The 23923-nt window shown below is 45.0% G+C and overlaps 1 protein-coding gene and 1 long non-coding RNA gene across 2 annotated transcripts in view; both read left to right on the top strand.

Annotated features, from left to right (window-relative positions):
- The first annotated feature begins 153 nt into the window (after positions 1 to 153).
- LOC126936988 (uncharacterized) lies at positions 154 to 18204 on the top strand. Its single transcript, XR_007719620.1, has 3 exons — positions 154 to 206; positions 17216 to 17311; positions 17577 to 18204. It is a non-coding gene; the product is annotated as an uncharacterized LOC126936988 (long non-coding RNA).
- Positions 18205 to 21417: 3213 nt separating this feature from the next.
- PFDN2 (prefoldin subunit 2) overlaps positions 21418 to 23923 on the top strand; it is a 184729-nt gene continuing 182223 nt past the window's right edge. Inside the window, exon 1 of the mRNA XM_050759529.1 lies at positions 21418 to 21422. The gene's annotated coding sequence lies outside the window, so the exon portion shown is untranslated. The remainder of the gene's footprint in view (positions 21423 to 23923) is intronic.

The following is a 23923-nucleotide window of genomic DNA, read 5'->3' as shown; positions in this document are numbered from 1 at the left end:
AAACGCAGAAGCTGTCTTCACCAAGATCTGAATTTTAAAACATCCCAGCCACTCTCTAGCTGTGTGATCCCCAGGATAGTTACCTGACTTTGGTAAGCTTGTTTATGTACTCGTAAACAACTGAGATAATGATATCTGCCCTGCTTAATTCCTAGGGATTTTGTAATAATCAAATGGCATCCTGTGTATGGAAAACTTTGTAAACTGTAAGTTGATATACAACTAAATATTAAGGTGTTTAATATTTGTTTCTAGTGCTTGCCTAAGGTAGTACACTTTACAAATTAGCACAAATCCCATTCACCTCTCTAAACAGACACTGCTTTGTTTTGTTGGTACATGATTTTACCTCTGTTTACCTATTAATAGGTATACTGTTAATACCTCATTAGCTAGTTTGTTGGTATGTCAATTTAGGTATACCATTAATATCCTGATATCCTGAATTGATTGTGGAAAGACATATATGTATCATTTTCCCCTGGGAATTACCGATGGCACAAGAAAACCCAAAATGCCCACAAGTAATTTCTTCCCCTTGTTAAGAAGTTAAAGATATGATTAACACCAGCTCTACCAAAACCCAGAGTGCTTCCATTTGTTTGAGGGGTGTCTTCAATGTCTTAAAAAAAAAATCAATCTTCCTTCATTTAAATATAAAAGCTAATAGATTATATATAGCCTTTTGTTGGGGGGAAGTGGGAGAGGAAACTTAGTCACAACCCAGTAATAAAGTTGGGAATATCTTAAGCCCAAGATTCCTTATTAGTTAAGATGCTAAACTGTCCATTATTCATTAGATAGTTGCAGCTGGGTTCCTTGCTTAAACTTCCCAGGCTGTCAGGAGAGTCAAATGAGGTCGGATGCGGTGGCTGACGCCTGTAATCCCAGCACTTTGGGAGGCTGAGGCCGGCAGATGACTTCAGGCCAGGAGGTTGAGGCCAGCCTGACCAACATGGCTGAACACCTCTCTAAACGTCTCCACTAAAAATACAAAAATTAGCCGGGCATGGTGGTGCACACCTTCTAATCCCATCTACTTGGGCAGCTAGGGCACAAGAATTGCTTGAACCAGGGAGGCGGAGTTTGCAGTGAGCCGAGATCATGCCACTGCACTCCAGCCTGGACAACACAGCGAGACTATGTCTCATTAAAAAACAAAAAAAAAAAGAGAGAGTCAAATGAAACATTATGCTACTTATGAGCTAGAGTATAGCCCAAAGCTTCTCATTTAATTACACTTTTCTAAAATTTATCAGCCACCTGCATTTTGCTAGCTCAGTTTACCTAATTATTTTAATATTTATTATTCCATCAAGAATCCTGGTACCCTGGGACAACATTTTGCAACCTTTGCATTAGGCATTTTCACAAGCATTGCACACTTAATGTGGATTTTTCCAGGACTCCCCATTTTTCACAATCCTCAACAAAGTAAGCCACATCCCGCCTTTCTTTCCTCTGCAGTGCAGCATTAACTAAAGTCTAGAATAATGATTCAGGTAAAGGGAAATCACATTGTTATATGGGAAACTTTGAATCCCATCTGATTATTACTTTGAAATAAATCGTTCACAATCCTCAGTGCATTGTTAATAATAGCAATAATGTTGCCCAAGCATGTGAGCACTTTAAGAATAATTTACAGCCTTTTTCAGTGTTAACCATGAAAAAAAATCCAAGATTATAACCCAATTTATGAATATACATACAAAAAGTCTAAATAAAATATTTGCAAAAGAGAATTCCACAATGAGTTAATAAAACAATGAATTACGACCATGAAGAATTTATTCTGGGAATGAAAGAATAGTTCAGTGTTAGGAAATCTACTAACAGAATGTTATATTAACATGGGGAAAAAACGTAATTCTATCAAGAGGAGATGTAAAAAAAAAAGCAATTGTTTTTTAGTAGCTATTCCTACAAAACATTCTAAGTAAAATAGGAATAGAAATAAACATAATGGAGACTATTTTTCAAAAATCATTTAAAAAGCATATTAAATATGAAACACAGCCATTGTCATTAAAACAGAAAAAAGACAGTACGTACATTATCACTGATAATATTCAATATTATATTTGAGGAATTTAGCTAGTATAATAAACCAAGAACGAGGAACAACCTGTATACATAGATGAGAAACTTATCTTTATTTGCAGGTAATATAATTGTGTTTCTAGGAAATCCATAAGATGCAACTAGACAAGTATTGAACTAAGAAGTCAATCTGGTGGTGTGATTACAAATTAAATTAATTTCAGTCTATAACTAGAAATCTAGCTAGAAATGAAAATAAGGGGGAAGCCCACTGATGACAGTAAAAAGAACAGAAACAAAAATTAACAAGAAAGGTACATAACCTGTATGAAAAAAATTATAGTATTTATTAAGTAACACTATATGAAAGTTGTCAGAATCAAAATGGAGACACTCGTGTTAAAAAAGAAAAACAGGGCCAAGCGCAGTGGCTCATGCCTGTAATCCCAGCACTTTGGGAGCCAAGGTGGGTGGATCACTTGAGGTCAAGCGTTCAAGACCAGAAACTCCATTCTACTAAAAATACAAAACATTAGCCAGGCATAGTGGTGCTCGCCTGTAATCCCAGCTACTCAGGAGGCTGAAGCAGGAGAATCGCTTGAACCTGGGAGGTGGAGGCTGCAGTGAGCTGAAGTCATGCCACTGCACTCTAGCCTGGGCAACAGAGCGAGACTCCATCTAAAACAAAAAACAAAAAACCAACAAACAAAAAAACAAAACAAAACAAAAGAGAACCCTGACAAACAGAGCCAGAGAGAGCTATGAAGAAACAGGTTCTTATGTATAAATACTTGATAACAAAAGCTATGACAAAAGAATGCAAAATGGGGACTCAAGGGAAAGAGTGGGTGAGGGTGGTGAGGGATACAAAAACTACAAATTAGGTTCAGTGTATACTGCTCAGGTGATGGATGCACCAAAATCTCACAAATAACCACTAAAGAACTTACTCGTGTAACCAAACACTACCTGTACCCCAAAAACCTATGGAAATATTTTTTTTTTTTTTGAAACTGAATTTTGGTCTTATTGCCCAGGCTGAAGTGCGATGATATGATCTCGGCTCACTGCAACCTCCGCCTCCCGGGTTCAAGCGATTCTCCTGCCTTAGCCTCCCAAGTATCTGGGATTACAGGCATCCACCATGCCTAACTAACTTTTGTATTTTTAGTAGAAATGGGGTTTCACTATGTTGGCCAGGCTAGTCTCAAACCCCTGGCCTCAGGTGATCCATCTGTCTTGGCCTCCCAAAGTGCTGGGATTACAGGCGTGAGCCACCACGCCCGGCCGGAAATAATTTTTTTTTTTAATTCTATGAGAAATAAACATTAAACATTTTTGAAATATTCTCTTTCCCCCATTAAATTATTTAATTAAATGATAAATCTATTTGGATTAGGCTATAATCAAATGGCTTTCTGATCTCCTTGCAAATGAATTTTGCCTACTATATTGCAGCCAAATTTTTTTCTTTATCTTTGCATGTTCTCACTTACAAGTGAGAGCTAAGCATCAGGTACATATGGAAATGGGAACAATAGACACTGGGGCCTATTTGAGGGGAAAGAAAGAGGAGGGAAGGGCTGAAAAACTACTTATTGGGTACTGTGTTCACTACATGGTGATGGCGTAATTTGTACCCCAAACCTCAGCATCACACAGTATACCAATGTAACAAAACTGTTCATGTACTCCCTGAATCTAAAATAAAAGTTGAAATTAAACGAACAACACACAAAAAAATGGAAAAACTGCAACCTTGCCCCAAAGGCTGTTCACAACCTTACACAAAAATTACATCTACAAGGACATCTGCCCAACAACTGTCTGTCAACTCTCCAACTGGCATTGTCTTTATTGATTATTGTAGCAAAGGATAATTATTAATATTTCAAAACAATTATGTGAGCCTCCTCGTTTTGCCTTTAAAAACCTTTGTCAGCTGGGCACATTGGCTCATGCCTGTAATCCCAGCACTTTGGGAGGCCAAGGCAGGTGAATTGCTTGAGTCCAGGAGTTCGAGACCAGTCTGGGCAAAATGGTGAAACTGCCATCTCTACAAAAAATACAAAAATTAGCCAGTCGTGGCCGGGCGCCGTGGCTCAGCCCTGTAATCCCAGCACTTTGGGAGGCGGAGGCAGGCGGATCACGAGGTCAGGAGATTGAGACTATCCTGGCTAACATGGTGAAACTCCTTCTCTATTAAAAAATACAGGCCGGCAGCGGTGGCTCACGCCTGTAATCCCAGCACTTTGGGAGGCTGAGACGGGAGGATCACGAGGTCAGGAGATCGAGACCATCCTGGCTAACACGGTGAAACCCCGTCTCTACTAAAAAATACAAAACACTAGCCGGGCGAGCTGGCGGGCGCCTATGGTCCCAGCTACTCAGGAGGCTGAGGCAGGAGAATGGCGTGAACCCGGGAGGCGGAGCTTGCAGTGAGCTGAGATCCGGCCACTGCACTCCAGCCTGGGCGACAGAGCGAGACTCCGTCTCAAAAAAAAAAAAAAAAAAAAAGAATTAGCCGGGCGTGGTGGCGGTCGCCTGTAGTCCCAGCTACTCAGGAGGCTGAGGCAGGAGAATGGCGTGAACCCGGGAGGCGGAGCTTGCAGTGAGTCGAGATCGCGCCACTGCACTCCAGCCTGGGCGACACAGCGAGACCCCGTTTCAAAACAAAAAAAAAATTACCCAGCCGTGGTGGTGCGTGCCTGTAGTCTCAGCTACTCGGGACGCTGAGGCAGGAGGCTTGCTTGAGGAGGTGGAGGTTGCAGCAAGCCGAAATCGCACCACTGTGCTTCAGCCGGGATGACAGAGCAAGATCCTGTCTCAAAAAAAAAAAAAAAAAAAAAGCATTTCAGTTTAGTGGTAAATGAATGGATTATTTAATATATATATTGGCATTGGCACGATTGACTTATATGCCTGGAAGAAAACAAAGTAACATTTTTTTTCCCTCACATCCTATACAAAAATAAAATAAAATTTTTAAAAAGACAAATATTAGAAGGAAATAAAAATATTTGTTTAATCTCCAAATGGGGAAGGTCTTTAGGCAACACAGGAAATCCAGAAATCATAAAAGAAAGTGATAAAAAGTTCAACCTCCCGAGGCTGTGGGCCCTGAAGATGTGGCGCTGTATAGTAGCCGCGGCCTCATAATTCCTGGGCGCTGTGGCCTGGGCGCTGTGGCCTGTGCCCAGTGCCCTCCTAGAACAGCAGGCGGCTCCCCCAGACTTGGGGTGGGGGCCCTGCCAGCTCCAGCACCACCCTTGCGGGAGTCTTTTAACCTGGGGGTTAGCATTTTAAAGAGACCCTGCAGGAGTTCTGGCCTCTAACTGCCCCACCCCAGCAGAGGCCTGCGGGAGACTAACTAGTGATGTTTGTACAAGCAAACACTCTGTTTTGTGGTTTAAGGAGAACAAAGTTGACTACATTAAAAAAAAAAATTCAATCTCTCTCTTTTTGTTTTTTTGTTTGTTTGTTTGTTTGTTTTGAGATGGAGTTTCGCTCTGTCAACCAGGCTGGAGTGCAGTGGCACAATCTTGGCTCACTGCAACCTTCGCCTCCTGGGTTCAAGTGATTCTCCTGCCTCAGCCGCCAGTGTTGCTGGGACTACAGGTGTCCACCATCACGCCTGGCTAATTTTTGTATTTTTAGTGCAGACGGGGTTTTGTCACGTTGGGCAGGCTGGTCTCAAACTCCTGACCTCAAGTGATCCTCCCACCTCGGCCTCCCAAAATGCTGGGATTACAGGTATGAGCCACCATACCCAACCTAGTTCAACCTCTTTAATGGCAAAATACATTATAAACAAAGGCATTATAAATACATTATACATTATAAATACATTATAAACAAAGGCAAAAGGCAACTGGTGATGATGTATAAAACATAAGACATATGAAATGTCTTTCTACACATTTCTTTTTCCTTTTTTTTGAGATGTCACCAGGCTGAAGTACAGTGGTGAGATCTTGGCTCACTGCAACCTCCATCTCCCAGGTTCAAGCAATTCTCCTGCCTCAGCCTCCTGAGTAACTGGGATTACAGGCGCACGCCATCACGCCCGGCTAATTTTTTTGTATTTTTAGTAGAGACAGGGTTTAACCACGTTGGCCAGGATAGTCTCGACCCTTGACCTCATGATCCACCTACCTCGGCCTTCCAAAGTGCTGGGATTACAGGCGTGAGCCACTGCGACTGGCCTCTACACACTTCTTAATACCTCCGAAATTTCTACCTCCAGATACTGCCCCATTTTTCTGCTTCCCTGTATAGCAAAACTCCTTGAATAAGTCTAGGATACTATCTTTAATATCTCCCATTCTCTCTTCAACCCACTTCAATCTTGTCTCTATCCTCATCACTCCATTAAAACTGCTTGTTTCAAAGGGCATTAATGATGCTTGTTTTGCAGATTCAGTGGTCACTTTTGTCTTCCTCATCCTCTCAGCAGTATTCAGCATTACCAGCCACTTCCTCTTTCTGTTAACACTTTCTCTCATTTTTTTTTTTTGAGACGGAGTCTCACCCTGTCACCCAGGCTGGAGTTCAGTGGCGCGATCTCGGCTTACTGCAACCTCTGCCTCCAGGGTTCAAGCAACTCTCCTGCCTCAGCTTCCTGAGTAGCTGGGATTACAAGCGCCCACCACCACACTAGGCTGATTTTTGTATTTTTAGTGGAGACGGGGTTTCGCCATGTTGTCCAGGCTGGTCTTGTACTCCTGACCTCATGATCCGCCCACCTCGGCCTCCCAAAGTGCTGGGATTACAGGCGTGAGCCACTGTACCCGGCCAACACTTTATCTCTTGACTTCCCTGAAACACACTATCCTGATTTTTCTCCTACTTCTTTGAGATATGTATGTTAACTTTCTTTTCTTTTTTTTCTTTCTTTTTTTTTTTTTGAGATAGTCTCATTGTGTCACCCAGGCTGGAGTGCAGTAGCACGATCTCAGCTCACTGCAAACTCTGCCTCTGGGGTTCAAGTAATTCTCTTGCCTCAGCCTCCCGAATAGCTGGGACTACAGGCATGCACCACCACACTCGGTTACTTTTTGTGTTTTTAGTAGAGATGGGGTTTCACCATGCTGGCAAGGCTGGTCTCAAATTCCTGGGTTTAAGTGATCCGCCCACCTCGGCCTCCCAAAATGCTGAGATTACAGGCGTGAACCACTGCACCTGGCCGATAAATTAACTTTAAATCAGAGAGTGCAACAACTGGAAAACTGAAGGGGTGGCCTGCCCCTCCACACCTGTGGGCGTTTCTCGTTAGGTGGAACGAGAGACTTGAGAAAAGAAATGAGACACAGAGACAAAGTATAGAGAAAGAAAAAGTGGGCCCAGGGGACGGCGCTCAGCTTACAGAGGACCCACGCTGACACCGGTCTCTGAGTTCCCTTAGTATTTATTGATAATTATCTTTACCATCTTAAAGATAAGCGAGTGGCAGGACAATAGGATCATTTTAGGGAGAAAATTAGCAGTAAGACATATGGATAAAGATCTCTGTGACATGAATAAGTTCAAAAGAAAATGCTGTGCCTTGGTACGCATATGCAAACATCTCCATAAACCTCTTAGCAGCATTGCGCCAGCCAGCCAGTCCCACCTTATGCCGTAAGGCGGTTTTCTCCTATCTCGGTAAACAGAGCATACAATCGGGTTTTACACCGAGATGTTTCATTGCCCAGGGACGGGCAGGATTTTTAACCAGCAAGCTGCCTTCAGGCACTTGTTTAACAAAGACACATCCTGCACAGCCCAAAATCCATTAAACCTTGAGTCACCACAGCACATGTCTCTTGCAAGGACAAAGTTGGGGATAGGGTCACAGATTAACAGCATCTCAAATACAGAACCAAATGGAGTCTCTTATGTCTACTTCTTTCTATATAGACACAGTAACAGGCTGATCTCTCTTTCTTTTCCCCACAGAAAACATCTTTTGTTTGTCCTATATGTTTGTTTATTCAAATAATGCTACAATTGATTGTCACCAGACAACAATCACTTTGAACTGAATATTCCCCTTTAGATGAGATCTAAATCCTCACTTCCCTCATTTCCTTACCTGCCTGACCACTACGAACATATGAGTTTGCTACCCTGCCTTAAAACATCTGAGAAATTATTGGACAAATATTCATGTGTAGAAGTAAGGTTGGAGGAGGAAAGGCATGGGCAGACTACACACACAGAGCTTTTCACGGTTCTTCAAATAGGCCAACAGTTATTGTATTCATCCCTGATTATGTTAATTCAGTCGTAGTCCCACCAAATATTCTGTGATGTAGACTATATTGTAAAGTTCACTTCCAGTAACTCGTCTAATAATATAAAAAGAAGAGAAGAGAGATGAATAAATGGCTAACATAAACACATATCTATTATAATAAGCAAATAGAAAATAGGCCAACTTCCTACAGTTCAGTCCTCATTTCCATAATTGGATCAAAAGCCATATTCCACTTCTTCTACTCATTCTATATTTCCCCACTCTCACTCAGAACCTCAGATGGTCAGAGTTCTTCACCGTACAGGGACCCAAACTTCCATTTCTCCCTCAAGGTCTGAGTTCTCAATTGTCTTGCCTTTTTTGTTTTGGTTGCTATATTTGTCCATTAACCCTTACTATTGGGCTGGGAAGTACTAAGTGGCACTCCCAGAGAATCCCCTGTGTTCTGGAAATAACTTTCCTTGTCCCCACTGTGCAGCAATTCAATTTCCCCTATGTAATCAGGATCAGTTACACCAGCCAGCGGAATATAGTAGCCCTCCTTTATCTGTGGGCGATGCATTCCAAGAACTTCCTGGATGCCTGAAACCAGGGATGGTACTGAACCCTATATATATTATGTTTTTTCCTATGCATATATATCTATGATAAAGTTTTTTTGTTGTTTTTGTTTTTTTGAATTGGAGTCTAGCTCTGTTGCCCAGGCTAGAATGCAGTGGCACAATCTTGGCTCACCACAACCTCTGCCTCCCTGGTTCAAGCAAGCGATTCTCCTGCCTCAGCCTCCCAAGTAGCTGGGATTACAGGTGTGTGCCACCACACCTGGCTAATTTTTGTATTTTTAGTAAAGACGGGGTTTCACCATGTTGGCCAGGCTGATCTCAAACTCCTTACCTCAGGTGTTCCACCCACCTCGGCCTCCCAAAGTGCTGAGATTACAGGCATGGGCCACCGCGTCTGGCCTGTGATAAAGTTTAATTTACCAGTTAGGTGCAGTAAGATATTAACATCAATAACTACTAATAATAGAAAATAATTATAACAGTATGCCAACATCACTACTCCTGCACTTTGGGGCCATTATTGAGTAAAATGAGGGTTACTTGAACACAAGCACTTGGACAATTGATTTGATAACTGAGATAGATACTAAATGACTAAAGGGCAGGTAATGTATACAGCATGGATATGCTGAACAAAGGATAATTACGTCCTTGGCAGCATGAGATTTCATCACGCTACTCAGAACAGTATGCAATTTAAAATTCATGAATTGTTTATTTCTGATTTCTGGGATTTTCCATTTAATATTTTCAGACCACAGTTGGCTGTGGGAAACTGAAACTTTGAGAAGTGAAGCCATAAATAAGTGGATGGGGGAACTATTATAATCCTTTTGTTTGGCTTTTTTGTTCAGTGTCATATAAAGCCCCAAATGGCCAGGTGGCATTCTTGTCTTCCAAGTCAATGAAACCATTGCTGTGTTCACTGGTGGACAAAATCTTCCTTTGGAGACAAAGTCCTCCAAACCAGCAGAGTCCAAAGCTGCTGGGAAACAAAAGTTCAATGAGTGGGTTATTAGCGTAACAGTGGAAGAGCCATTCCCACATCACTTGCTGACTCCTGAACCCATATATTCTGGCTATGGGGGAAACACCACCATATAATGGCCTCTCATTCAAAGCACATACTGCACCTTGTAAGATAGATCCCATTGTTTCAGGGTATTGTCTCCCAAGTGTTGCTGTGAGTCTTTAGTAAGTCAGTCCATGTTTTAAATAGGCATCTGCTTCCAGGTGATGAGAAATGTGGTAAGATCACTTAATTCCCTGAACATCGAGCCCATTACTGTACTTCCTTTGCTGTGAAATAAGTTCCTTGATTAGATACAATGCTATAGGGAATGTCATGACTATGGATAAGGCATGTTTTGAGCCCACAAATGGTGGTCCTGGTAATGCATTGTGGACAAAGAAAACAAATCCATATTCAGAATGTATATTTTGGTAGGACGTGGTGGTTCATGCCTGTAATCTCAGCTATTCGGGAGGCTGAGGTGGGAGGATTGCTTCAGCCCGGGAGACAGAGGTTGCAGTGAGCTGTAATTTTGTAATTGTGCCACTGCACTCCAGCCTGAGTGACAGAGCAAGACCCTGTCTCAAACAAAACAAAACAAAACAAACAAAAAACCCTCTGCCCCCTCCATGATGGAGGAAGGCCAGTGTAAGTAACCTGCCATTAAACATCAAGTGGGAATGTGGTCCCCTCAGAGAATAGTGTGTATCAGGGACTCAATGTTTGTTTCTGCTCTTGACATATTAGGCACTCAGCAGTAGCATTAATTAGAACAGCCTTGGTAAGGGAAACTCTATGTTGTTGAGCTCATGCATAGGCTCCATGCCTGCCAAAATGGCCGCTTCGTCCAAGGGTTTATTTATTTATTTTTTTTTTTGAGACAGAGTCTGGCTCTGCCGCCCAGGCTGGAGTGCAGTGGCCAGATCTCAGCTCACTGCAAGCTCCGCCTCCCGGGTTCACGCCATTCTCCTGCCTCAGCCTCCCGAGTAGTTGGGACTACAGGCGCCCGCCACCGCGCCCGGCTAGTTTTTTGTATTTTTTAGCAGAGACGGGGTTTCACCATGTTAGCCAGGATGGTCTCGATCTCCTGACCTCGTGATCCGCCCGTCTCGGCCTCCCAAAGTGCTGGGATTACAGGCTTGAGCCACCGCGCCCGGCCTGTCCAAGGGTTTATTGAGCAGCACTGGGGATGCCAGGAAAAGAGGCTTTTGGTGGACAGTCACCTGGAACATTAATTTTTTCACAGTCTGTATCCATTCTGTGTTCCATTCATATATCTCTTCATCTATAATATAAACCAATATAGATATAGATATATGTTTATTATAAGAAATTGGCTCACATGATTTTGGAGGCTGGGAATCCTCAAGATCTGCAGAGAAGTTCCAAAACCTGCAGTCTGCAGGCCTGACTACCAGCAAGCTAATGGCATAAGTTCCAAATCAAGTCCAAAGGCAGGAGAAGACCAATGTCTCAGTTTGCATACCATCAGGCAGAGAGAATGAATTTTCTCTCATTCAGCCTTTTGTTCTATTTACACCTTCCATAGACTGGATGAGGCTCACCCATAATGGGGAGGATAATCTGCTTCAGATTACTGATTCTAATGTTAGTCTCATCCAGAAACACCCTCACAGACACACCCAGAATAATGTTGAACCAAATATTTGGGCACCTTGTGGCCCAGTCAAGTTGACACTTAAAATTAACCATCACATATAACCATTTTCTTTTCTTTTTTTTTGAGACGGAGTCTCGCTCTGTCGCCCAGGCTGGAGTGCAGTGGCCGGATCTCAGCTCACTGCAAGCTCCGCCTCCCGGGTTCACGCCATTCTCCTGCCTCAGCCTCCCGAGTAGCTGGGACTACAGGCGCCCACCACCTCGCCCGGCTAGTTTTTTTGTATTTTTTTTAGTAGAGACGGGGTTTCACCGTGTTAGCCAGATGGTCTCGATCTCCCGACCTCGTGATCCGCCCGTCTCGGCCTCCCAAAGTGCTGGGATTACAGGCTTGAGCCACTGCGCCCGGCCTCATATAACCATTTTCATTTAATGATAAATTGCTGCTTTCTGGCTGGGCACAGTGTCTCATGCCTGTAATCCCAGCCCTTTGGGAGGCAAAGGCATGTGGGTGACTTGAGCCCAGGAGTTTGAGACCAGCTTGGGCAATGTGGCAAAACCCTATCTCTACAAAAAATTCAAAAATTAGCCAAGTGTGGTGGTGCACACCTGTAGTCCCACCTACTCATGAGGCTGAGGTTGGAGGATCAGTTGAGCCTGGGAGGCAGAGGTTGCAGTGAGCTGAGATATCACCACTGCACTCTAGCCTGGTCCACAGAGTGAGACTCTGTTTCAGAAAAAAAAAAAAAAAGTGCTGCAGCTGGGTGCGGTGGCTCACGCCTGTAATCCCAGCACGTTAGGAGGCCAAGGTGGGCAGATCACCTGAGGTCAGGAGTTCGAGATCAGCCTGGCCAACATGGAGAAACCCCCATCTCTAATAAAAATACAAAGATTAGCCGGGCATGGTGGCAGGCACCTGTAATCCCAGCTACTTGGGAGGCTGAGGCAGGAGAATAACTTGAACTCAGGCGGCAGAGGTTGCAGTGAGCCAAGATTGCACCACTACACTCCAGCCTGGGTGAGAGAGTGAGACCGTCAAAAAAAAAAAAAATGTTGCTGTGTACACCCAGTATTATGGTTAGGTGAGTTAAACAACATCCAGTTCATGAGGAGAAGCTAAGGCCCCATAGTTACCTGACGTCTTCTAATTTTCTTTTCCTGCTGAGTTCGTTTAAGGGAGCTGAGTGTGCCACCCTGGTCTACAAGTCAAGGTCATATATATATGTGTGTGTGTGCGTGTGTGTGTGTGTGTGTGTATATATATACATATATATGTATATATATATATATATATATATATGTATATATATGTGTATATATATATATACATACATGTGTGTGTATATATATATATACACACACACACACACATACAGTTTGTTTGTTTTTGAGACAGAGTCTCGCTCTGTCACCCAGGCTGGAGTGCAGTGCAGATCTCGGCTCACTGGAACTTCCACCTCTTGGATTCAAGTGATTCTCCTGCCTCAGCTTCCCAGGTAGCTGGGATTACAGGTGTGTGCCACCACAGCCAGCTGATTTTTGTATTTTTAGTGGGGATGGGGTTTCACCATGTTGGCCAGGCTGGTCTCGAACTCCTGACTGCAGGCGATCCACCCAACTTGGCCTCCCAAAGTATTGGGATTACAGGCATGATAAACTGCAACTGGCCCAGGGTCACATATTGAGCACAGTCGATTTCTTCTTTTTTTTCTTAATCTTATTTATTTATTTTACTTTATTTTTATTTTTGAGATGGAGTCTCACTTCATTGACCAGGCTGGAGTACAGTGGCGCCATCTCGGCTCACTGCAACCTCCACCTCCCAGATTCAAGAGATTCTTAGCCTCCTGAGTAGCTGGGATTACAGTTGTGCGCCACCATACCTGGTTAATTTTCTTGTATTTTTAGTAGAGACAGGGTTTCACCATATAGGTCAGGCTGGTCTCCTGGCCTCAGGTGATCTGCCCGCCTTGGCCTCCCAAAGTGCTAGGATTAGACACATGAGCCACCGTGCCCGGCCCAATTTCTTCCTTTTAAAAATTATTTTTTAGTTTTAATTTTTTGTATAGATGGGGTCTCACTCTGTTGTCCAGGCTGGTTTCAAACTCCTGGCCTCGTGCAATCTTCCAGCCACAGCCTCCCAAAGTGTTGAGATTATAGGCATCAACCACCACACCCAGCTACGCAGTTTATTTCTGAATTCAGGAGACCAACAGAGGAGCATTAGGGGTCTAAAATAAAATATGAGTTATGAAGTCAGAAACGCCTAAAGTTTTAAGGAAGTTATTTAGTCTCTCCCTATGAATCCTTATTAATCTATAAAATAGGAGTAATAATATATAACTGTTAGAGAATCAAGGGAAACGTTGAATGTCAAATTATGGTGTTAGAGAAAAAAGTTATTTACCATAAATACACCTGATTCAGCATCTCCATTAGTACCTTCTTTCCTTCAAAAGTGTTCTGGAGTCATGTAGGATATTTTAAGTCAGATTGATTGACTGATTGATTGATTGATTGATTGATTGATTTGAGGCATGGTTTCACTCTGTTGCCCAGGCTGGAGTGCAGTGGCACGATCTTGGCTCACTGCAACCTTGGTCTCCTGGGCTCTAGCGATCCTTCTGCCGCAGCCTCATGAGTAGCTGGGACTACAGGCAAGCGCCACCATGCCCGGCTAATTTTTATTAGGCAGATCACTTGAGCCCAGGAGTTCAAGACCAGCCTGGGCAATATGGCAATACCCCCTTCTCTACAAAACATACAAAAACTAGCTGGGTATGGTAGCACAGGCCTGTAGCCCCAGCTATTTATAAGGCTGAGGCAGGAGGATCAATTGAGCCCAGGAGATGGAGGCTGTAGTGAGCCAAGATGCTGCCACGGCACTCCAGCCTGGGAGGCAGAGCAAGACAGTCTCAAAAACAAACAAACAAAAAAACAAAAAACCGCTGTGAACGTAACAGTAACACATACAAACTGATAGGTAGGTATTAGAGACTCAAATACCACAAATAGCATTGTCTTGATGACATGGATTCCTGAAATGGCAAACAACTCTTGGTAAAGTTCTGAACAAAATAAATTATGATGTCCCTTCAATCTACACATAACTTGTATTTCTTGGAAATTCAGGATCTAAAACAATGACAAAAATACTTTGCTTTTATATGTAAAATGGAGTTGTGTTCTAGGCTCCTTCCAATTATAACGGGCTTTATTTACCTACATTAATATCCAATGGGACTTTTCTTTTTTTGCGATAGAGTCTCATTCTGTCACCCAGGCTGGAGTGCAGTGGTGCAATCTCAGCTCACTGCAACCTCCGCCTCCCTGGTTCAAGCGATTCTCCTGCCTCAGAGTCCCGAGAATCTGGGACTACAGGTGCACACAAGCACGGCCAGCTAATTTTTGGATTTTTTATTTATTATTATTTTTAAAGACAAAGTCTTGCTCTGTTGCCTAGGCTGGAGTGCAGTGGCACGATCTCGGCTCACTGCAGCCTCCGCCTCCCAGGTTCAAGCAATTCTCCTGTCTCAGCCTCCCGAGTAGCTGGAATTACAGGCACCCACCACCATGCCCGGCTAATTTTTTTATTTTTAGTAGAGACGAGGTTTCACTATGTTGGCCAGGCTGGTCTCAAACTCCTGACCTCAGGTGATCCGCCCGCCTCGGCTTCCCAAAGTGTTGGGCTTAGCCACCAAAGTGTTGGGCTTAGCCTTCCCAAAGTGTTGGGTAAGCCACCGCGTCTGGCCTCCAATGGGACTTTTGTTTTTTTTGTTTTTTTTTTTTTTTGAGACGGAGTCTGGCTCTGTCGCCCAGGCTGGAGTGCAGTGGCCGGATCTCAGCTCACTGCAAGCTCCGCCTCCTGGGTTCACGCCATTCTCCTGCCTCAGCCTCCCGAGTAGCTGGGACTACAGGCGCCGCCACCTCGCCCGGCTAGTTTTTTGTATTTTTTTTAGTAGAGACGGGGTTTCACCGTGTTAGCCAGGATAGTCTCGATCTCCTGACCTCGTGATCCGCCCGTCTCGGCCTCCCAAAGTGCTGGGATTACAGGCTTGAGCCACCGCGTCTGGCCTCCAATGGGACTTTTAAAAGTCGTGTGAGATGTGAGACAATTCTTTTTTGTGCAGCACTGTCCTGGTCATTGCAGTATTGTCTAGCATCCTTGGCTCCTAAATACCAGGAACCTTCACCACCACCATCACCACCCCATCCCCCAGCCCAACACATACACACACAAACACACACACACACACACACACACACACAGTGAGAAGTAAAAAAATACCCCCACCATCACCACCCCACCCCCACCCACACACACACACACACACACACACACAGAGACAAGTAAAAAAGTACCCCCACCATCACCAAATACCCCCAACACACACACACACACACACACACACACACAGTGAGAAGTAAAAAAATACCCCCACCATCACCACCCCACCCCCCAGCCCCACACACACACACACACACACACACAGTGACAAGTAAAAAAATACCCCCACCATCACCACCCCCCCCCCCCAGCCCAACACACACACACACACACACACACACACAGTGACAAGTAAAAAAATACCCCCACAGATTCCCAAAATATCCCCTAGAGGGCAGTGCACCCCCTTGTTGAGAACTGATTTAGAAGAATAAATGAGGCCTAGGACCTTCCCATGAGTTAAGTGGAGAGTTTACCTTAGCTTCAGGATATCCACACCTACTCACTGTCATACACCAATGGGAGCCCATTGACCCTTCTTTCCTTCTAGGCCTGCATTTCAGCCCTGCTTTGCAAGTTCTGAGCCCCATTTCTCTATTTCACTTGAAACCACTTTTAATTCCATAGAGTCTGGTCACATGTTCCCTAGAGTACCAGGAGAGGCAGCTAGAGGAGGAGATCAAGGCACTGATACAATTCTGGAAGGAATCTGCTAGGACAGTCAGGTAAAGCCAGGATCTGGTTCTTCCCTGGAAGGATGAGGGACCAGAGAAGGTACAGATCTTTTTTTTTTTTTTTTTTTTTTTTTTGAGACAGAGTCTCGCTCTGTCACCCGGGCTGGAGTGCAGTGGCCGGATCTCAGCTCACTGCAAGCTCCACCACCCGGGTTCACGCCATTCTCCTGCCTCAGCCTCCTGAGTAGCTGGGACTACAGGCGCCCGCCACCTCGCCCGGCTAATTTTTTTTTTTTGTATTTTTTAGTAGAGACGGGGTTTCACCGTGTTAGCCAGGATGGTCTCGATCTCCTGACCTCGTGATCCGCCCATCTCGGCCTCCCAAAGTGCTGGGATTACAGGCTTGAGCCACCGCACCCGGCCGAAGGTACAGATCTTACCTGTCTAGGTTATGAGGGACCAAGTGGATATGCCTGAGCTCAGCTAAGGGAAACTCTGCCCTATAAGTTAGGCTGGACAACATTCTTGACAACCAATCTACTGCCCTTCACTTATCCAGCCCCTTATCAGGGTAAAACAAAGGGCCCAGATTCTGGAGCCAGACTGCCTGAGTTCTGGTCCTAGCTCAAACACTTATTTGTTTTGGGCAGATTATTTAATATTTATGTGCCTCAGTTTCTTCATTTATAATATGGGGATAATAATAGTATAGTATCTATGTCATCAAGCAGCAAGAATTAAATGAGTTAATATACGTAAACGTGCTTAGAATGGGATCTGACACACAACAACTTACAAATCTTAGATATTACTATTATCATCACCATTCATGTTCTGTAGGTAACATAAGGCTGAGGAATCACCCCAACTTGGGAGTGAGCATCCCTGAAGACCCTAAGTCTGATGTAACCTGAGCCAACAAAGAGTTACGTGCAGGTAAGGATACTCTCAAGTGATCAAGTCGGGGTGGCTCCCTTTGCTTCATGCGGATTGGTGAGTAAGGAAAGCCTATGATAATGATGACTGTGATGATGATGATCATGATGATGATCGAAGCATGATGCTGGGAGGAAGGGTTCACCCTAACCTGATGACTGCAGGAGAGAAAGAGCCAACAAAGGAATGAGGGAGCTCTTCCTGCACCCTAGTGAACAGGCTGACTTTCCACTTATCTGTGGACTGTGAATCTCTGCCTTTGTAGATCCGGAGTCAAAGCTGCCACCTAAACAACCAGAAAGAAAGACACCATCTTACTACAAAAAGCAAACCTCCTGACCCCAGCCCTCAGTTTTCAGAGGCACAGACAGCAGAGGAACTACATTTGGAGAGAAGATGATGAAGGAAGACAGCAGCTCACCGGAGAGTGCTTCCTGTGAGGGCGAGTTTTCAGGGACTGAGCACAGCAGGGACAAGGGAGCTGCCAGGAACCACTCCCACTACAAACAGTTCCAAAAATAAGGGAAACTCAGCAAGGGCAAGAGGGTGGAGAGAATGGCAAATAGGTGGGCACAGAGGGCAGCTCCCAAAAAGGACATTAGGGCAGGGATTTGTTGCAAGAGGAGGAGATGGAAGAGATGAAAGTGGAAAGAGCTGGCTCTAGATTGGGGCAAGATCAAGGGGACATCAAGGGTCCTACCCAGCAGCAACACCAACTCTCTGAAATTAGAATTGCAGGATCATCCAGGGAGCAGAATCCTTCTACCTTTAGCTGCCTGAAACTTTACCAAGACATACATATTTGGACTTCAGGAACATAATTACAAGTATATCCCCTGCTTGGATTGCCAGACCTCTCCCACATATAGATGGGACTATTATCCCAGCTCTGCCACCCCTACGCAGTTGAAAAAAAAAATCAAAACAGATATCAGTGATATGGATGTGATATTGTGATATAATAAGAAATATATATTTGGTTTTCCTCCTCCAGTTTTGGCACAGGGGGTTCCAGCACAGAGCTCCTAAAACCCTTAGAATTTCCTAAGTGAGCCAGGTACAGTGGTGCATGCCTGTAGTCCATTTCTCAGGAGGATAATGTGGGAGGATTGCACCTGTGAATAGCCACTGTACTGAAGACTGGGTAATATAGTGACACCTCATCTCTAGAAACAAATTTTTTAATTAAAAAAAAATTAAAGAATGTCCTGAATGTTAGGAGGGGAGCATCTTTTATTATTTGTAGTAAGCACCCCCCCCCCGGCCTTTTTTTTTGACATGGAGTTTTGCTCTTGTTGCCCAGGCTGGAGTCCAATGGCGTGATCTCAGCGCACTGCAACCTCCGCCTCCCAGGTTCAAGCAATTCTCCTGCCTCAACCTCCCGAGTAGCTGGGATTACAGGTATGCGCCACCATGCCTGGCTAATTTTGTATTTTTAGTACAGACGAGGTTTCTCCATGTTGGTCAGGCTGGTCTCCAACTCCTGACTTCAGGTGATCAGCCTGCCTTGGCCTCCCAAAATGCTGGGATTACAGGAACGAGCCACCGTACCTGGCCTAATAAGCCCCTTTCAACCTTACCTGTGTTTATGTTAATGAGGTGACTCTCAGAAGATGAAAGCCTGGTTGCCAGAAAAACCAACCTTGTGATTAGAGGTTTGGAACTTTCAGCGCCCACCAGCCCCTACCAGGCCTTCAGGAAAGGCAGAGGCGATTGACTCAATCAACAATGGTCAACGATTCAATCAACCATGTCTACATAGTAACGCCTCCATAAGAACCCTAAACAATGGGGCTTGAGATTCAGAGAGCTTCCAGGTTGGTGAACACATGGAGGTGGCACACCAGAGAGGGCATGGACACCCCATGCACCCCTTATCCCCATACTTTGCTTTATGCATCTCTTGCATTTGGTTGGTTCCTGAGTTGTATCCTTTCTAATAAATCAGTAACAGTAAGTAAGGCAGTTTTCTGAGTTCTATGAACCATTCTAGAAAATTACTGAATCTGTGGCCGGGCGCGGTGGCTCAAGCCTGTAATCCCAGCACTTTGGGAGGCCGAGACGGGCGGATCACGAGGTCAGGAGATCGAGACCATCCTGGCTAACACGGTGAAACCCCGTCTCTACTAAAAAATACAAAAAACTAGCCGGGCGCGGTGGCAGGCGCCTGTAGTCCCAACTACTCGGGAGGCTGAGGCAGGAGAATGGCGTGAACCTGGGAGGCGGAGCTTGCAGTGAGCTGAGATCTGGCCACTGCACTCCAGCCTGGGCGGCAGAGCGAGACTCCGTCGCAAAAAAAAAAAAAAAAAAAAAAAAAAAAAAAAAGAAAATTACTGAATCTGAGGCATGGTCATGGGAACCCCTGATGTACAGCCAGTTTGCCAGAAGTATAGGTCACAATCTGAGACTTGCAACTAGTGTGAAGTTTGTGTAGTGTCATAATTGGATTGCAGGACACCCAGTTGGTGTCCAGAATTGGAGAACTGCCTAATGGGAGGAGAAAACATTTGGTGTCGGAAGTGCTGAATATAAGAAAAATGAGTTTTTTCTTTTTAGCTTTCTTCCTTGACTGTTTCTTATGCTTGTATTTTCTGCTAAGCCATTTATTTATTTATTTATTTATTTATTTATTTACTTATTTATTTATTGAGACAGAGTCTTGCTTAGTTGCCCAGTCTGGAGTGCAGTGGCGCGATCTCTGCTCACTGCAAGCTCCGCCTCCCAGGTTCCCGCCATTCTCCTGCCTCAGCCTCCCGAGTAACTGGGACTACAGGCGCGTGCCACCACGCCTGGCTAATTTTTTGTATTTTTAGTACAGACGGGGTTTCACCTTGTTAGCCAGGATGGTCTCGATCTCCTGACTTCATGATCCGCCTGCTTCGGCCTCCCAAAGTGCTGGGAATATAGGCGTGAGCCACTGCGACCGGCCTGTTTTTGTATTTTAAGTAGAGATCGGGTTTCACCGTGTTAGCCAGGATGGTCTAGATCTCCTGACCTCGTGATCCGCCCGCCTCAGCCTCCCAAAGTACTGGGATTACAGGCGTGAGCCACCGATCCCGGCCTGCTAAGCCATTTATAAAGACATTCACCAATTCCCCAAATACTCAGTTTTTGCTTCACAAAAGAAAGCACTCAAGAATAATTCCTCAGTGATTAGTATTTGAGGATTAGTTCTTCAGTAGTAGGTACTAGAGGGACAGGGAAGAGAAGCAAGATTCTAGAGCCCCAAGATCCCAGCCTCAGCCCAGGGCCCCAGGGAGGAGTTATAGGCATGCTAGAGAAAAGAGGCTCAGTTTGAGTGCCCATGGTAGGAATAAATAGCCTGGCAGAGAGAAAACAATGTTCAGAACCTTCATTGTTCTAAACATGTTCATACCATTCGTTCAGCAAAAGATGCCCAAGTCTCTCTTTACGGTCAGAAATCTTTCCCAAAGCAATGACTATGTTTTTGCTACCATGCCCTTTAGTAAAACTATGAGTATGAGTATGAGTATGAGCATGAGAACAAGCATAACATTTTTTTTTTTTTTTTTTTTTTTTTTTTGAGACGGAGTCTCGCTCTGTCGCCCAGGCTGGATTGCAGTGGCCGGATCTCAGCTCACTGCAAGCTCCGCCTCCCGGGTTCACGCCCTTCTCTGGCCTCAGCCTCCCGAGTAGCTGGGACTACAGGCGCCCGCCACCTCGCCCGGCTAGTTTTTTGTATTTCTTAGTAGAGACGGGGTTTCACCGTGTTATCCAGGATGGTCTCGATCTCCTGACCTCGTGATCCACCCGTCTCGGCCTCCCAAAGTGCTGGGATTACAGGCTTGAGCCACCGCGCCCGGCCCAAGCATAACATTTTTAAAGCAAGAGATGATAAAGGGAAAAATCATTTCAGCACTGTGCTCCAGATCAGTGTGGCAAAAAAAACAAATAAACAGATACCTCCAAGCAGCAGAGTCTGCAAGAGAGGAGCTGGTGGCAGATAACGCCAGCATTGCCTTAGCACCAGCCACAAAAGTTCACTTCACCAGAAAGAGGAAGCCCCTGCCTTACCTTAGTGCCCACAGGGGCAGAACAGGTACAGCACCCATCAATTCTCATCTTACGTCCGTGGAACAAGGGAAGGGGGAGTACTCCAGCTTTATCAGACACACTGGACACACAGCAGGTGTGGCAATGAGGTTATCCTTTTATTTGTCTATGAGGATGGGACCGAAGGCCACCATCATTACCATACTGTACTCAAAACAGATTCCAAAGGTAACAGTAAAATTTCCTCCTTTTCCCTGGCATCAGAAGAAGTGGGGAATTCCTTTAACACAGGACCTTCCCATGAATTACTGGTCAATTCTCCTAATATCCTATGGCAATGGGCTTGCTAGGCATGAGTAAACTTTGAGCTATAGGTTACCTTCTAGGGATATTGTCCCTTGTTTCCCATTCATAGCTGCCACATGGTTTACACACACACACATTTTTTTTTTCCCAGAGACAGAGTCTCCCTCTGTCACCCAGGCTGGAGTGCAGTGGTGTGATCATAGCTCATGGCAGCCTTGAACTCCTGGGCTCAAACCATCCTCCTGCCTCAGTCTCCCAAGTAGCTGGGATTATAGGCATGCACCATCATGCCCAGCTGACTTTTTTTTTTTTTTTGAGACAGATTTTCACTTTTGTTGCCCAGGCTGGAGTGCAATGGCACAATCTCGGCTCCACCACCTCCGCCTCCCAGGTTCAAGCGATTCTCCTGCTCAACCTGCCGAGTAGCTGGGATTACAAAGATGTGCCACCATGCCCAGCTAATTTTGTGTTTTTAGTAGAGATGAGGTTTTTCCATTTTGGTCAGGTTGTTCTTGAACTCCCGACCTCAGGTGATCCACCCACCTTGGCCTCCCAAAGTGCTGGGATTACAGGCGTGAGCCACTGCACTCAGCCTCCAGCTAACATATATATATATATATATATATATATATAACGGAGTTTTATATTGTCACCCAGGCTGGAGTACTGTGTAGTGGTACCATCTCTGCTCACTGCAACCTCCGCCTCCTGGGTTCAAGCGATTCTCATGCCTCAGCCTCCCAAGTAGCTGGGATTACAGGCATTTGCCATCATGCCCAGCTAATTTTGTATTTCTTTAGTAGAGACAGGGTTTTACCATGCTGGCCAGGCTGGTCTCGAACTCCTGAGCTCAGGTGATCCACCCACTTTGGCCTCCCAAAGTGCTGGGATTACAGGCATGGGCCACTGGGCCCCGCCTGACTTCTATATTCTTAAATCAAGAAGGGAAGGGTAAATATGAAGAAGTAAGGGGACTTAGAAATAGGAAGTAGAATGGTCGTTGCCAGAGGCTGGGAAGAGGGGAGATGGGGAGTTATTGTCTAAAGGGTATAGGTGTAGAGTTTCAGTTTTACAAGATGGAAAGAGTTACAGAGATGGATAGCGATGATAGTTACACAGTATTACTGAACATATTTGATGCCACTAAACTGTACACTTAAAAATGGTTAAGATGAAAAATTTTATGTGCATTTTACCACAACAAAAACAATTGAAAAGGAAAAAAGGCCAGGCGTGGTGGCTCACGCCTGTAACCCTACCACTTTGGGAGGCAGAGGCAGGCGGATCACCTGAGGTTGGGAGTTCGAGACCAGCCTGACCAACATGGAGAAACCTAATCTCTACTAAAAATAGAAAACTAGCCAGGCATAGTGGTGCATGCCTGTAATCCCAGCTACTCAGGAGGCTGAGGCAGGAGAATTGCATGAACCTGGGAGACAGAGGTTGTGGTGAGCCCAGACCACACCATAGAATTCCAGCCTGGGCAACAAGAGCAAAACTCCATCTCAAAAACAAACAAACAAACATAAAACCAGATCATTCTGGCCGGGCGCGGTGGCTCACGCCTGTAATCTCAGCACTTTGGGAGGCCGAGGCGGGCGGATCACAAGGTCAGGAGATCGAGACCACGGTGAAACCCCGTCTCTACTAAAAATACAAAAAATTAGCCGGGGGCGGTGGCGGGCGCCTGTAGTCCCAGCTACTCAGGAGGCTGAGGCAGGAGAATGGCGTAAACCCAGGAGGCGGAGCTTGCAGTGAGCCGAGATCGCGCCACTGCACTCCAGCCTGGGCGACAGAGCGAGACTCCGTCTCAAAAAAAAAAAAAAAAAAAAAAACAGATCATTCTTTGCTCAATCTTTAAACGTTTGACTTCTGGTTTTAGCATATAGAGGTAATTTCTCAGCAATTTAAGTTACTTGAAAGCCATAATTTTATGTAATTAGTGGATTAAAATTTTAGTGTAACAGTGGTGCTCTCTAGTGACCAGAGTCTTTTCCTTCCCTTCCATTTGATAAACAAGAGGGAGGGGAGGGGAGAATGTGGGAGGAAGACAAAGCAAGAAGGAAATCTAGGATAGGTCATTTGGGAATCCGGAGCAAGGTTTGTTTTCAGAGGGGTTTGTTTCAGAGGGATGTGTACCCGGCACGCTCTCGGCTGGAAGGAGAAAGGGAAAATGAGCTCTCTTGCAGGTGCACCCTGGGGGCGGTGACAGCAGCACAGAGACAATGTGGGTGGCAAATCAAGGTGAAGGCAAGGTTGGTAGGGGTGGGGAAAGGGAGGGTTGGCTTCAGT

The sequence above is a fragment of the Macaca thibetana genome, chromosome 1 (assembly GCF_024542745.1).
Source record: "Macaca thibetana thibetana isolate TM-01 chromosome 1, ASM2454274v1, whole genome shotgun sequence".
Lineage (NCBI taxonomy): Eukaryota > Metazoa > Chordata > Mammalia > Primates > Cercopithecidae > Macaca > Macaca thibetana.
The sequence above is the reverse complement of the archived record's forward strand: the minus strand, read 5'-3'. Positions and strand labels throughout refer to the sequence as shown.